We start from the raw sequence: 12,866 nt of genomic DNA on the forward strand, positions 1-12,866 counted from the left end.
TCTGATCAGGTTACAGCCTAGGAAGGAGCCTGAATTAAGTTTTTCTCTCGTAGGACTATGGTGGAAAATAGAATCAAAATTAGAAGATAAATGAATAAAATCTCAAGGACGATAACTGAATAAACATGTCTGCTAAGCAATTTTCTAAGAGGAAAATCTGGCATCTCTCACTTAAGGAGAAATAGTGAGGAGGAAAGCATGTGCGGAGTCCGTAACTCTTGAGACTGAACAAGCAGAGAGGTAGAAGCTGGTTTGCAACGTCAAACGCCAGGTTTTTGGTGTAAGTAATCTAAAACTTTGCACACCAGAAGGTATTTTCTCAAGCCAGTATGACTGATCCATCTCTCTCTGTCTCACTCTGACCTCAGCGGAGTTTGCTGTAATGCTCTGCTGCCCATAGCAACGTTGAAATTACTGACCTGAGCCAAAATCACAAAGTTTAAGAGACAAGGTGAGTGAGTGCAGTGCACTGACTTTGGTTGATGAGGTCCCAGAAGATGCACTCCTTCCCCTGTCCTCTGTGTTTTAAAATGGAAATTGGACTAATATTAAAAAGCATGCAATACCGCTTAAAGTTTAAGGATAATGTGTATCCAGGCTGGTGTGCAGGTTTTTTTCCGAAGGCAGTGCTGTTGTAAGGCAGTTATTGTATTTCCTTGGGTTACGATCCTGCATTTAGAGTTATCCCCAGCCCATCAGCCTGTAAGTCAGCCCACGTACAGCTGGTCCGGTGCCTCTTAGGTTACGCAGGAGCTCTCAGCAGGCTTTGGTGGGGCCCAGGAGGACTTACGGTATTACGGGCCAGGAGCAAACGGCAGGATGTGTCCTATATTTTTGGGGACTGAGGAGAGTAAGGGGGCTCATAAAAATAAATATATTTAATAGCAGAGAATGAAACAACAAATTGAAATTGTGCTGAAATCCAATTCTGGGGTTTTATAATCCACAGAAACTTATTAACTTCAGAGACCTGTGCAAGCTGGGAAAAAAAGTAAGCTTTTCATTTCATCCCCAAAACACAGAGAATTTAGAGGATTTTTATGGTGCATTTTAGGACAATGACCTGGGCAATGCGTTTAGCTGCTTCGCTTGCCTCATAAAACCCAGTTTATACAGTCCTGGAATCAATCCTGTTCTGTTTTGGGCTTTCCAGAGCAGAGACTGCCAGTGGAAGCACTTTATGATATAGAGCTAATGTGTCAAAGGGACATAGACCAGAACTATTGCGTTCACCTCCGTGGTCAATAGGAAGCAGATATTTAAACATAAATAACCTTTGCTGTGGGATGGGGAGAACCTCTCTCTGCAGTCCAAGGTTGGAGGGCAATGGCCTGTTCTCCAGACCCTGGACTTTTGAGTTTATTTACACTAGGTAGCACAACTTGAGCCAGAGAGACACTCCAAAATACCCCCAAAAAAGGAATTTGAAGTTGGCGTGCCCTGTACGGTTGACTTAATTGTGCCAGGGATCGCCACTTTCTGGTGTTGAATTTTCTGTAGTAGTATTTGAATTTTATTGTGTACCTATTCCCTCCCCCCCAGCCCCAGTTAAAAAAAAAAAAAATCATTTGGAAATACCAAATCCATCTTGTCATTGCTTTGTAACTGCCGTAGTTTTGCTTGCATAACTTTGTTTTTGAGGGAATAAAAACACACACACACACATCCCCTCCATTTCCAGATTTAATTCTGAATCTGTGTTTTAACTCTGTTTTCCCACTCCCCATGCCGAGCGTGCAGCTGGAACCGAAAGGGCCGGACTGTCCGAAGGCTGAGGGGTGGGAACGCACTGAATATCGCACGGTTGGAGTGAGCGAAAGCCATGTCTCCTCAAGCCAGATCCCTCGCTCACCACTTGTACCTTTAATCTGGACCATTGGTTTCTTTGCAGGCTGGTTTGTTTTCCCATGAGCTTCTGGAGAAGCGTAAGGAGAAAAACATCTGGGACATGGAAGTGCAGGGTTTGACTTCAAGGAAAAAAAAAAAAAAAAAGGGTTTGGGAGAGTTAACTCTCTTTTACTCTTTTACCCACCCAAATTGACAGATTTCTGGGTTAACTTTTGAATGCCTACTAATTTTAGCCAAAGGTGTCTGCTTGTAGTTAATATTTCTGCAGCTTTGCAAGTATTCAGCTCTACAAAGAGCAACTATTATTGCACTGATATGATAACGTGCATCGCGGACACAGCTATCCCTCCCTCCAGCTGAGCAGTTGCAGCATGCACATTGCTACCCTGCCACAGCGGAGGCAAAGGAGAAAAATCGGAATTCAAGCCCTGTCTGAAAAGTAAAAGGGACAAATTAGTTTCTTGTCACTGTGCTGCAATAAATACATTGTCATTTTTATACCCCAGTGAATCATATTCTCCATTTCCCCCGTAACTATTATACAGTCTGCTGGCAGTACATCATTTTTTGGTAATTTTATTTTCGCCAATTGTTTTATGAAATTTTTGAGTTTTATGGACACTAAAACAAATCTAGCCTGCGAGTATTATAGCCCTTTAAATCACCAGCAGGAAATCTCAAGGTTCCTCCAGACTGTGAGAGAAGGAAGCTTTAGGAAAGAAAGATTGCTCCTAGCTTATAAACTGAGCAAAAACCCAGAGATAAGTTTGTAAAAGGGACATACATCATCACTGGCGAAAACCAGGACGTAAAACAACATCTCTCCGCTCAGCTCCCTTAAGAATAAAAATGGATTTTTATTTAGCAGAAACACTAAAGTAGTTCGGGAAAGGAACACACAAGCTTTTCCATGCTTTCTTAACCATAACAATCCTTATTTCCTACAGAGCCCCTGTGTCAGGCACCGCCTTGGCTAAATTGGAGTTAGTTGTAGTCCCAAACCAGTGGGAACCTGGCAGAAACTCCTAATTCTAACCTGAACGCGTGCAGCGCTTGGCTGAATTTGGTCCTCATGATGCCGAGGAAGTAGTGGCACCTGGGCACCGGGGAAAGGGGTTGGGTAAGTTCTCCCCTCTTGTCCACAACCTTTGCTAATGCTTTTCATCGCTAATCCATCTGGACTGTTTTTTGAAGGAGGTTTTCCAAGTTGCACAAAGTTTCAGGCGGCAAATGGGAGGCAGAGACCTGCAGAGCCACCCTGCTTGCAGTCAGCTTGGTGTGAAGCCCAGCCCTAGGAAGGCAGGCAGAGACCTAGGGAAGCTGCCGTGGTCCAGCCTCTACCTGGCATCGGCAAGTATCTCTGGCCTTACGGAACAAGTTACCTGGCTTTGGCTTTCTGAGGAGCAGAGGGCTATGGTTTCCAAAACTTCAATCAAAACTGAGTCGTGGTATGATAAAAGCTGATTATTTAATTTTTTGGAAAGAAGGTCTTTGCTCTTGATAAATTGCTTGATGCACTTTGCATATCTCTGAATATAAGAAAGTAAAACTAGATGAGATGGTCTTGCTTAGGTGAAAATGTTGAACAAGAACTTTCTTAACCGTAAATCCAACAGGTGCAGATGGACAAGCTCTCATCCCAGTTCTGATGTGGACTTTGCAGTCTCGAATGAACTACTCCTTTTTACTTTTCCCTTTTTTATTTGTCTCTTAATATTTTTAAAGATTCTGAAGATATTTTCATTAAATATTTGTTTCGTGAATTGGATGAAACATTGGTTTTGGACCAAATCAAATTGCTTTTGTTTCTAAGAATTTTTTTAAAAAGATAATGGAAATAAGAAATTTGAAAAATAATAATATAAAAATAGGTGCTCTGTCTGAGACCTGTGGTCCACTGTGGCCAGAAGTGGAATAATGCAACTCTATATGCATATAATATTTTTCTTGGTAAGTCCTTCCAGTAATCTATTATGTAGAAACTTATGAGCCAAAGGGAACACATTTGTTAATGACCCTTGATGGATTTTTTTCCTCTGTGAATTTATTGAGTTGAACATATGTACGCTCGTGACTTCCACAGCATAATGTGGGAATGACTTCCACTCTGTAACATGTTGTGTGATGGAAAAAAGACCAAAACACCTCCATTTTTCTAGTTTTAGGCTCCCCGTTTGGCACTCTTTTCATCTGATGCCCTACTTTTTGCTTTGCAAGAAGCTGTGAACTGTGACCACCCATTTACCAGCCTGGATGCCCATGAGCTTAAAGATTCTGAACAACATCTTATCTGGCCATCCCTTTCCCAGCCTGAGAAGCCCAGGCTGACTTCTAATTTTTGGACAAAAAAACCCCCAAACATTCCTGAGGGAATGTGCTGCTGCTCCCAGAGTGGGCTTGGGTTTACACGCTGCAGATTTGGGAGGCTGCAACAATAACTGTTGTGTGTTGGCTAAAAATCAAGAAGCCCAGGTTGACTTCTAATTTTTGGACAAAAAAAAACCCCACAACATTCCTGAGGGAATGTGGTGCTGCTCCCAGAGTGGGCTTGGGTTTACACGCTGCAGATTTGGGAGGCTGCAACAATAACTGTTGTGTGTTGGCTAAAAATCAAGAGTGGGTTGAGGCATGCTTCAAACGGCTCTTTGAAAGTCCTAAAGAAAGTCCTCTTTGAGGCCTCTTGACAGTCCTAAAGAAATGAAACCAGTAAAGGTACATCCCTCAGTAGATAGTGTTTTGGTTGCAAAACAAAACTTTCTGAAAAATAAGTACAAACTAAAATCTTTATTTTTTAAGTTAATAATCCCAGACTATGACCTTTAGACTGTATACTCTGAATAAATCAGTGAGAAATAAACATGGGGCTAATTTTCCAACTCTATTTTTATATTACCTGAACAGAAAGACCTATAGGTTTGAAAGCAAACTGACTCTGACTGTTTGCAGTCCTGGTTTTAAGATCTGCTGTGCATTTTGTCTGTTAGGAACACAGCAGCATTGCTCCATGTCTCCGATACGTTGCTGTTCGGGTGTTTCAGGGGAAGGTATCTGTAACAACCTGAGCATCACCCCCCAGGCACACGGATGGTGATTTTTCTCCTGACTTCAATAAAATCCTCAAGATGGAAGATGCTCTTTATAACTGGTTTCTATTCTAAAAGCAGCCAAACAGGTGACAGAGGTGAAGCACTTCTTAATTTGGATGGTTGTGAAGAAAAGTAAGGAGGAGAACAAGGTACAAGCAAGTGAGGAGTGAGTGAGTACATGTGCTCAGTGCGTCTTGATCCCTTCAGGAGTGCTTGTTTAAAAATGGGGCATGGCTAGGCAATAAATAGTAATGAAATTTGGGGTGTAGCTGTACAGCGCCAAAGGGTTTTACATCAGCGTGACTTGTCTTCTGATGGGAAGGGAGTTAACTCCAGCCATCTAAAGCAACTTCATGTCACTGGGGCTGTAGCCATGCTAGCAGCATCAAATGTTTTGCTGCAAAAACATACTCCTTCGGGTTTGGTTTGCAGCCTTCCTGCTGTCTGGCTCAGACCCTTTGAGAAGGGAAGTGCTCTGATGGACCAGCTGCAAGTGAATTGCAAGGAAGGATTTTGTAGGAAGAAAGTGGCCATGAAAGAGGGGCTTCCAGCTCTATTGACGGTGCTTGGGAGAGAAAAGGAAGCAGCAGGAAAAAAAACTGAAACTCGTTGTGGTAGCTGGAGAAGGTGGAGGCGTGGTGATGCAGCCTGTGCTGTCTGATGGCTGGCAGGGCTCCGGTGCTACCCCACCAAAAAGTGCCTCGTTCCTGCAGATCTGCTGGCTTCTGGCAACACGGGGCAAAGTGCCATGTACCCCGTTTGCTTCAGGAACGTTGAACTGAGCCAGATAACAAATGCACATCGCAGTTGCTCTCTGTTGCATCAGCTCTCCAACACCTCTTCTTTGAAAACAAACCCCGTGCCAGTACCCCCTCACCTCACCCTTTGCCGCTTTCTGCTTTCTCCTCCCTCCCCTCTTCTCTTTGCACAAAGTGCAGATCTTAATTTTTTATTTTTACTCTCTGTAGCTGAATCTACTTTTTTTTTTCCCCCCCTTTTATTTTTTCTTTCACGCTGTTTAATCTCAACTCAGAGCCCCAGAGCTGGTGCAGCATTACAACAGTTTTGTCATGTTGGCTGTCACCGTGCTGACAGCCCCCGTGACAGCTGGCAGATGTACAGATGATGGATGTTTTCTCCCTTGTGCAAGGACGATGGGATAAAAGTGCAAACAAACCGGGTAATAGATGGGAAAAGCAGAGCAACGTTGATAAGGCCTGGTCCTCACTCTGTGATGTATGGGAAAGCAAGCTGTGGGCAATTTGTTTCGGAGAAATGAGGGACTCTTTGTAGAGAGGGACATAAGGAAAAGAAGGAAAAAAGGAGAGAAAATAAAGAAATAATAATAAGGGGAGGGGGGGAATACCCAAAGCTTGTCTTTATTGTGGCAACCCCAGCCTGTTGTTATGGCAATAGGCAAATCTAATTTCAAGGACAGGCTTGGGGTCCTTGGTCATGCCTGTGCCTGGCATGCAATGAGGGATCCCGGGAAGAGGGAACACTGGCTTTGTCTTTGCTTGTTTCTGCTGCTTCACTCATCTCTCCGCTGGCTTGCCAAAGCACCTCCTGTTATTTATGGTATCTAGGCACCATCTGAAAGAGCTAACAAATGACTACGCAGGGTACGGGCAGGCAGATAAACTTTTCAAGCCACTCACTTAAACTGGATAGTTAAGAAGTTCACAGACATGTCCAGCTTCCCACGAGGAGGCTGCTGATCTCTCAAAGCCTGCGGTGGCTGCGTGCTGGGCTCAGCTCTGGAGGCTCCGACTTCAAGGCGAGCCCTTCCCATTGGTGCTTTGCCCCCCAGCTCCTGCCTCCACAGCTGCCTTCCCCACCTGGAAGGAGGAAGATGCTGCCAAGGGGGCACTGGTGCAGGTGGCCCTGATCCGGGGGTGATGCTCACCTTGTCCCTGAGGGCAGGGAGCTCTAGGCTGGGCCAAAGTGAATGTAGGTGATGGGGGCTGGCAAGATGCTGCTGCCGCAGTCCGACACGTGGACCCGGCTGTCGGAGAAGGTCAGACGTCCTCCAGCAAGTGTGCAAGGCAGGGAGGAGGATGCTCGTGTTACAGCCTCTGCTGTGTGTCTTCTAAAGAGAGACTGAGCACTGGCAGGCCCTTTAAAATGCAAGGAATGTCTTCCAGGGCTCCCATATGGATCCTGAATATTAATACCTCGGAGCCGTTATTGCTAACATGGATGTACGTGCCCTCATACACCCACTTACCAGCATGTACATTTTCGGGACGCCGTCGTCTCCCCTCGCTTCCCTTCCACCTTCGGTTCTATCACTGTCAGGGACTTATTTAGGCCCATAATAGTGATAATTTATTACAGCACACTTCCTACGGTGAGTAAATAAGTCTGTCTCCCTTAAACTCCCTGGGCAATTAGAAGAATGAAAGACTGTGCTGCGTATTAGCATTTATTTTCTCCCAGCATTTATACAAGGCCATTTTCTTGCTGACAAATTGTGGGGCAAATTGTTCTCGAGAAAGTCTGTCAGATGAAAAGGTGTTATGATTAAACTGTTGGCGTAAATTTGGGTGACAATAAATCCTTTTATTGCATTAACTGGATTTATTTGCTTGCAACTACCATTAAGGATTCGAAAAAACAATAATAAACAGGTTGATTTTGCACCTGCTTAAGGGTAATTAATATGCACTCTAAAAATAGAGAGTCTGCTTGAAAAAAAAAAAATCCATTTAATGATCTAGAGGCTGCTGATCAGGAAATGGATGTAGAATTAGCTGCATATGTATGTTGACATTGCATTAGTAAAAATCCTAAAATGCAATGATGATGCAGTGGTTCTGGGAAGGGCTCTGTTCAAGTACAAGCTGGAAGGGCCTAATTCTGCAGACCCTTCCCTGAGCAAAGACTGTCCTGTCTAAGAGGCCAGTGACCCAGTGGCTTTTACACCGTGTGTGTACACCAGTTTTACGTCCCAGGAGAGGATGTACAGTTCAAGTATAAGCTGGAAGGGCTTGATTCTGCAGACAATTCTGCAGACCCTTCCCTGAGCAAAGACTGTCCTGTCTAAGAGGCCAGTGACCCAGTGGCTTTTACACCGTGTGTGTACACCAGTTTTACGTCCCAGGAGAGGATGTACAGAGGCAGTGGTGTCAGGTCTGCTTCATGGATGTGCTCTGTGCCCAGCTGGGGTGGGACACGGGGGAGCAGGCTCTGTCCCAGGGCTGCTTTGGGACGGCTGCTGTGAGCCCCCGTTGCTTACAGCCAGCTGAGAGTAAATTTGGCAGGGTTTAATGGCACTTTGTTGTTGACCTGTCTCTGCTTTTGCTCCAGCTCTGTATCAATTCCAGCTTAGAGGGGATTTACAGGGAAGGTTTTGCTGCTAGTGGGCTGCTTATGGAAAGGGCTTGTGTGCTCCGAGAAAAGAAAAGCAACTTTTTGTTTCAGTAGGAGCCTAGAGCCAATTATCCCTGTTGCCAGCATGGATAAAAGGAAATGACAATATTAGTTTACCTATGTTAAAAAAAAAAAAAAAAAAAGAAATTGAATGGGAGAAAATACATTGAAAAAATGTCTAGAAAAGTTACAGGAAGAGAAAGTCCTGTATGTCAAAAACATCAAAAAAATTTGTGTTGCTTTGGGAAAGGAAAAACAACAGGTATTATGAACATAGAAGGATGAGATAAAGCTAAAATAGAACTATCAAGATCAAAAATGTGTAAATTGGTCATGTATTTAGGTGGGAAGTTAGGTACAGGTAAAACTTTGGGATGTCTTTTCCAGAAAGGGTTTTGGGGAAGAGACTGTATTAATTCACAGAAGGCCCTTGGTAGCCTTCAGAAGGGACTGTAGGACAGGACAAGTGATGTCAACTTCTGGATATCCACCTTGTTTCCATCCCTGCAGGAACTGAGTAAAGAACCATCAATGGATAAGTGTCTTCTGCTGTCCTGGGTTCATCTCAACATTTTGATCTCCCACTTTCAGTGTTGAATGAGACTCTTCCTCCCTGCCCTCAGCCTCCTCTGTAGAGACATAGAAAAGTAGTCACGGTTAGTTGAAATAGCTAATAGATATTAGGGTAGTGATAGCTAAAAGAAATAGGAGCCTGGCAGCATATTCTGGTACTTCTGCTGGTGTTGAAGACATCTGAGATGCTTCCTTGATAGATCTTGCTTCATCCTCTGAGTTAAGCTGTTTGCTGGGTTGGGAAGGGGGAAGGGATCACGTTAGGGGATGCAGCTGCAGCGGCACGGGGCGGGTGTGTTTGCTGGTGCCGTTGGGGTGGCTTTGCCTGTCAGAGTCCCTGCAATTTATGATGCTGCTGTTTTCTCCTTCTCTTTGCAGCACTCAATAGTTTATGGCTTTTTGGCTTTGTGTGGAAGCTCTTTAAGCTTGTTAAGGGTGTGGGCGAGTGTTTTGTGGCCTGCGGAGGGGGGAACAGCTGCTCTGTAGACCCTTCTGGAGGGGGCTCAGGCTGGGTGGTTGTGTGCTTTTGCACTCTATCCAAATTAAAACCACCAACCCCGCTTTTTTTTCTTTTTTTCCCCTTTTGTTTTCCAACTGCTGTGGTTCTGAGGAAAATCTTCAAAATGAGAACAGATTCTTTAGCTGAAGAAGAGAAAATTCGGCTCATGCTTCTGCTATTGCTTCCCGATGGCTACGTGGAGTCATTTCTTTCTTGCCTGTTTAGCTTGAACGTGCAGACAGTGTAACTTCTTGCCAGTGCTTTTAATACCCAAGTTCATTTTACCGTTACCCTGGTTTGCCGGCTGTGAGCTGGTAAGACAATATAAATAATTTTGTGCGTATTAAACCAGCCATGTTGGAGGAGAGTCATGGGTGATTTTTATTCCTATAATAGAAGTATTTCTAGCTGAGGGATGCGAGGGCCGTTAGTGAGTTCCAGACACCATGGCTTGCGAGTTAGTTGCTGTGCTACAACCAGCCACATCTTGTTATGGTGTTTTTCTGGCTCGTAGGGCGGTAGTGTGTTACAAGTAGAATTGTTTTTCTTTAATGTTTTAAATATTTTTCCACATCTTTAATATTCTTCCACACTCGCTAAATAAGAGGGACAGTATGTATGCTGCCACAGTAATGACTTGTGAATACGTGCCATTGATTTTAAATTATGCATTTTGGGGAGTGATTTGCTGTGGCAGCTACTATGCAGAGAAGGGCTGAGATGATTTCACAGCCACTTTCCAAAGCAGAGCAGCTGCTTTTCATCTGCGTTTGGCTTAGACATTGTGTTTAAGGTGTCCCCCTCTATAGAGAGCTGAGTAGCCAGGTTTGCACTAGCAGTCGTGTTCCTGGGTCCCAACCCTGCTGCTGTGACCTACGGGGGTGTCAGGGTTAGAGAAGGAGAAGACTTTGACCACTCATTTCCACGTTGCTGACAGATCTCCCTGGCTTTATTTGTCCCAACTGTTGGACCTCTCGCTGCCACCTTTGACAACCCATCAGCCTCTCCCATGTCTAGAGCTAGTTAGAAATATTTCAGCCAAAACTATGTTGGGGAAAATGCTGATAATTCGTAACAGGGATTTTTTTCCAGGAATGTACCAATTTGAGTAACGCCTTCAATTGGAAGGTTTCTTAGATACAGGATTGCATTGAATTAGGTTTCTGCCTTAATCCAGAAGAGGCACTTGGGAACTCCCTGGGACAGGAGGACTGGCTGTTTCAGATGCTCAGGTGGGATGAGGGCAGGCTGCCTTCAGAGTCCTGCTGTCAGAGGCTGTTGACCATTTCAAGGCAATGGCACTGGTTTTCACTTCTCTCTGAATTTTATGGTAAGTAGCTCATGATTTATAATCCTGAGCTTATTTATTACAGCAGTAAGTAAGGCTGAGACCCAGGGGAAACCTCCCTGGGCTGTGCATGCAGAGCAGCAGCAGGTCCTCCCCTCCTTGCCCTTTGCTAAGACCAGAAAGTTGTGACACGTTGCTTTTTCTTTCTTTTTAAAGATTTCTCACCCAGGTGCAGAAAAGTCTTCCTTCTTTTAACCTTGAACATTTTCACAGGGTAAGTGCACATGTTTCTATGCTATTCTACTATCATTGTTTTGTTGCATAAGATTGTTGCATATTAATTAATTTGGTACAGAAGTTTTCAAACGGGGGTGTGTGGAGCAAAGTGGCTCCTGTCGCAATTTGACAAGGTTATCGGAGGGTAATGTGGTAAATATTTTTCATCCATTAGCAAATTATAAAACCAGTGCATCACACTGCTGCTTGGCATCAAGGAAGGATGGAGAGCAAGAGCATGGTTGTTAACTTAAGAGGTAAGGTTCCATCACTCCTCTGGCTCATCTGGGAGAGAGGGCTCGCAGTAACATCTGACTTGAGCACAAACATGTCTTGGTATTAAAACTAACTATCCAGATCAAAAAAAAAGCAGCAGATCTCTTCAGATTTTCCATCTCTTTCCATATATGCTCTCTTCTTATTTTCTTTTCTCTGCCTGATGCCCATTCTCTCTTGCTGAGATTTTCCCTTCATTTTTTGTTTATCCCAAGTCCATAAAACCAGTACAAAATATTAGAAGCACCATGGACTGCATCAGTGCTTGGTTTGCATGCTCCCTTCCCTCCTCCTGTGCAGTCTGACCTGGTTGTTGAGACCAAAAAGGGATTTTTTTCTGTACAGGACCTCATTCTGCATTGACCCCTCATCATTACTGTAATAAAAAAGATTAATAATATAAATTGTAAACTCTACTATAGTATTAAATATAGAGCACTGTAATTCTGTGCAGTTATTCTCTGCTTTTCCTACAAAAAGCAGGATTCAACCTCTTTATGTGTAAAATGATACTGAACCATAACTACCTTATAATATTGCTACATTGCTCTATAGTCCTAAACACCACAACTTTTGTCAATTTTACTGGGTAGGTTTCATTCTTACCATAAAAAAACACAGTAATTTTTAATAGGGCAGAAGAAAATGACTCATAAAACACTTTGGATGGACTTGGCTGTATAAACCTGGGGCCTGAGTCTTCCTTGCCTGTCTTCTGAAGGACATGAAATTCATATCACCATACTCTCAGTAATCTCTCCTCTGCGTTCAGTCACTCAGAGATGAGCGTGGGTGCACCCATAGTTCGGGTGTACTTCGTATCAGGAAGGCGCTTCCGAAGCAAATCTCTTGGCTGTCTCCACTTACTGCATTTTGGTTTGCTTTCACGTCTGAGTGGCTGACCTAAATTCCTTTAAAACCAAGTGAAACGGAAAATGCTCTTCAAGCATGTGACTGCAGCCACTAAGGGGCATTTTGTCCACGGGACGAGGCTGGGGCTAATCTGGAGCAAAAAACCTCTGAGCTGTGGCTAGTGTGGGTGTCAGGTCCTGGGGAGCAGCTCCTCTTCTCTTGGTCTGCACTCCCTGGCAATGCAAAGGTGGCCCTTTGGGATGGGGGACGTCACCTGCTGAGGTCGGACCTGGACGGGAGACCTGATGGGGCCATCCTGTTGGGACTTTGGGAGCTGCTCGTGCCCTGATTTGCTGTGTTTTGGGGTGCAGGCCTCCATTCCAAAGGGCATTTTTAAACAGAAGATGTTTATAGCTTTCTGCTGTGGGCTGGTTTGGAAAACACAAGCTCTCGCTGGCAAGCAGCATTCTCAGCAAGCAGACGTGGCATGGCATTAGAGCAGACTATAGCCATCGAACACACAGGCACGTCCTTAGCCTTTGCCAGGCTTCTGAGACTTTTTGCAAGGTTCGACTTACCCGTTCACGACACATGTAAAAGTTTTGAGATTGTTGTTTCTCTTTTGGCTTGCCTCCCCTTGCTCACCCACTGCCATACAGATGGATTTGTTCCCTCTGATGCTTCCCCTTCCAAACCGTAGTGATCTATGGATGCTCAGAACCGGAGCTACATTAATGGTGAAGACCCTGCAGCAATGAGGCTCGAGTTCAGTGGAACTTCTGTCCGTTTAATTAAG

This window comes from Cariama cristata, unplaced genomic scaffold (genome assembly GCF_000690535.1).
Source record: "Cariama cristata isolate BGI_N322 unplaced genomic scaffold, ASM69053v1 scaffold9413, whole genome shotgun sequence".
NCBI lineage: Eukaryota > Metazoa > Chordata > Aves > Cariamiformes > Cariamidae > Cariama > Cariama cristata.